We start from the raw sequence: 789 nt of genomic DNA, 5'->3' as shown, positions 1-789 counted from the left end.
AACTCAGAAAGAAAAAGATGATGCTTTGTATGTTAGAGATGAAGTGCTAAAACTGAATAAATCTCTTAAATCTGAATTAGAAAAGGAAAGAGAAATCATCAAAACTTGGACTAACTCTGGAAGAACAACTCAGAATATACTAAGTAGTGGAAACTGGAAAGAGGGCTTATGTTATAAAGATGATAAAGAAGAAAAGGAAACTGTGTCATCTAAACCAAACTTTACCAAGAAAGCTGAAAAGCCTAAAGTTAATCCTGGTAAGTTTGTAGCAAAAACTGTAATGTCTGATTCTGAAAAGATGATAGATTCTAGGACAAAAGTCAAAGAAAAATCAACTTCTAACAAATTAAAACAGGATAAACCAGCTTCAGTAAACATAGGTTTAATGACTAAGAAGCAGCTTAAGTATCAGCTGAAAGAGATTAGAAATGTGAACATGATAAAGAAAGCTAGGAAAAATAGGAATGGAAAGGAAGGTGTCAATAAAAGCAATGATTATATGCCTGTTCCTAATGCTCCTAGAAAGAGATATTATAACTGTGAAAACTCTAACCATCTTGCTTCTTTTTACAGGAAAAATAAAGATATAAACTCTTTGCCTCATAGATAAGAGTCAGCCTGTTAGGTTTAAACCACAAAATCCTTGTTTTCATTGTGGTAGTTTATGGCATTCCATTTATACTTGTAAGGAATATCATAGTTTGTACTATGATTATTATCAAATAAAACCTTCTTTAAAGAAAGTTAGTATTGTTCATTCTAGTGTAAAGTCTAATGCAAAGTCTGATA

This window comes from Apium graveolens, chromosome 2, assembly GCF_009905375.1.
Source record: "Apium graveolens cultivar Ventura chromosome 2, ASM990537v1, whole genome shotgun sequence".
NCBI lineage: Eukaryota > Viridiplantae > Streptophyta > Magnoliopsida > Apiales > Apiaceae > Apium > Apium graveolens.
This window is presented reverse-complemented; position numbering follows the sequence as displayed.